This window comes from Delphinapterus leucas, chromosome 9, assembly GCF_059928025.1.
Source record: "Delphinapterus leucas isolate spDelLeu-1000000601 "Yukka" chromosome 9, BTC_Dleu_Yukka2, whole genome shotgun sequence".
In the NCBI taxonomy this organism is placed as follows: domain Eukaryota; kingdom Metazoa; phylum Chordata; class Mammalia; order Artiodactyla; family Monodontidae; genus Delphinapterus; species Delphinapterus leucas.
Window position 1 is genome coordinate 65,519,338 of NC_143137.1, and position 2,374 is coordinate 65,521,711.

Here is a 2,374-nt window from a genome sequence, read left to right on the forward strand (position 1 = left end):
CCTATGCTAGTCTTAATGGAGATAAATATAGCAATAATGGTCTTGAGAAAAATCAGGAAATTTCTTGAGGAAATTTCAGTCCATATCTAAAAAGTGAAAATTTTTTGAAAAGTGCACCATAAAAATTCTTCCAATATCTTTCAGTCTCCACCCAAAAGATGTTTGTTCATTAACTATTTCCCAGAACTTTAAGTCAGTACTCCTCTTTATTTGTTGTCATAAGTACTCTTAAATTATCAATGATCCTATTTTGTAATTACATTTATTCTTGTGGGAATTTGGTTACTTCCATTTTCTCTCATGAGACTCCAATATTCCACGAGCGCCAGTCTATCCCCGGCACATAGAATTGTGCCTACTGCCTATTAAGTATTCAGTAAATATTTGCACATCTATGGGTCAAGCACACAGCTGCAATTAAGAGTCAGAATTATGGAAATAATGGAAAGCATTATGCATTTAGTAACTAGCAGACTTAAGTTCCAGGACCACCACTAATTTTCCTTGGATTATTAGAAACAGCCAGTGGATTTCCTCATCTGTAAAACCCGGCATATTTCTACCTGTCGCCACCTCACGGAGATGCTGGTAGCATCACGTGGCAGAGAGCATTTATTTGCTCGGCAAAAGGAGTGTGTGTTACAGACACCAAGCTGGCCCAGGACTGTCTGGGCAGCTACTGAGGTACGTCCAAGTCACCCCGTTATATAAGGGGCCCGCCTGTCTGGTGTCCTCTGAAATCCCTGACCCGACGTCATCGGCCACCGCCCTGAGGACGCCATACGGTGCCCTGAGGATAGGCGGTGCAGGGTGGGATCCGGGTGTCGTCCGCCCGAAGCTCGCGGCCGGCTGCAGAAAGCGTCTGAGACAGCAGCGGCTCTCGGGGATGAGACCGGAAGCCCCTCCCGACTGGCCCGCAGCCAGTCAGCGCTAGGCCTGTTCGAACGTGACCTTGTTTTGGCGTTGCTAGGAGACCCGGCTCCCGCAAGCCCCCGACTGGCCGGCTAGCGCGGGAAGTGGGCGGGGCCGTGGCAGGCGCCGGTAGCGGTCGGCCGAGCACCGTTAGGGCAGCCCCGAGCCCGGCGCCCGGCCAGACCCTTGGAAGAGGTGTCTCGTCCCCTGCCACCGCCCAGGCCTCGCTGGCGCCCTCCCGCTGGTATCAACGCGCTCCCGAGCGGCAGTGAGCCACGTTTGGGTCCGGACCAGGGAAGGACGTTAGTCAGGTGAGCCGCAGCGGGGCGGGCAGCTGGTGTGGCCACGCCCTGCCCGGGGAGAAGAGCCGGCCGGGTGCGGAGCGGCGAGGTGAGGGGATCGTGCTGCAAGGACAGCGGGCCTGCCCCGGCGGCTGCCGCAGGTCGGATCATTTACTCCTGTGGGCCGGCGCAGCCGCAGGAAGCACCCTCCGGCCAGCGGACAAAGGGTTAAGGCGCCGGCGGTGACCGCGGGCCCCGGATGTGAGAACCTCTGCATGGCATCCGTGGGCCGCGCTGCAGGTGCGCCCGGGCGGGAGGAGCGAGCCGGCTGGCGGGGACCAGACCGACCGGCCGAGGCTCCCCTTCCCCTGCAGGGGTCGCTCGGCTCCCTCCGCAGGCGCCCTCTTTTCTAACTTGAGGGCAACAGGTGGTGCGTGTGGACCGAGGGAGAGCCCGGCTCCGCCGTGCTGGGAGCGGCAGTTACACTCACCAATTAGGGCGCGGGGGCGCGTGTGGTATGGACGCGCTGACGCAGGTGACCAATGGGATTTGGGCTCAGGGGTGGGCCGTGTGGAGTGGGCGTGGTCGTAGTCTGGAGCCACAGTTTCTAGTGAGGCAACCGCCGGAGCTGCGTGGAGAGCTAAGCTGAGCGGCGGTGGGGTGCTTCTCTGCCCCCTCGTAGAAAAGCCTGCCAATGCTTTCTCATTTGGATCCAGGCTCCAATTCGGGAGGTGAGAGCATTGTATTTTGGGGTGGGGCGGTTGGCGCGCGGAGGCTAATAGTGACCTTGGGTATGCTGTTAAGCGTGTACAATTAGATCCTGAAGATCAGATTATGTGTTACAAATTTTCTGCCAAAAAAGGCACTTCTGTGGTTACTGCGACTTGGACGAATTGCTGGTGACTAGGTTGTCTCCGGTATGAGGTCTTAAAGGTCTGGGGACCCAGGGGGGTAGAGAAAAATACATATTACTACAATTTCAGTGAATGTTAAAGAATTTCAACGGCAATGATTATTCTGTCGTTTACCTTGGATCGCGTATGTTTCTTATCTCACTGGGTTTGTTTACTGAAGCAAGTTTTATTTACCAAGTTCCTCGTGTTGCTTAGTTTAGCAGGAAGAGAGAAAAGCAGTTGTAGCACATTATTTCACAAGAATAACTTACTCATTTTCCCCTTCAG

At 55.0% G+C, this 2,374-nt stretch overlaps 1 protein-coding gene across 3 annotated transcripts in view; it reads left to right on the top strand.

Annotated features, from left to right (window-relative positions):
- The first annotated feature begins 1,106 nt into the window (after nucleotides 1-1,106).
- ARL4A (ARF like GTPase 4A) overlaps nucleotides 1,107-2,374 on the top strand; it is a 55,489-nt gene continuing 54,221 nt past the window's right edge. Inside the window, exon 1 of one of the 3 annotated variants that reach the window (XM_022587253.3) lies at nucleotides 1,107-1,223. The gene's annotated coding sequence lies outside the window, so the exon portion shown is untranslated. Of the gene's footprint in view, nucleotides 1,224-1,345; nucleotides 1,729-1,788; nucleotides 1,925-2,374 lie in introns of those variants that run through there. The other 2 variants (XM_089917666.1, XM_022587243.3) reach the window with 2 other exon arrangements.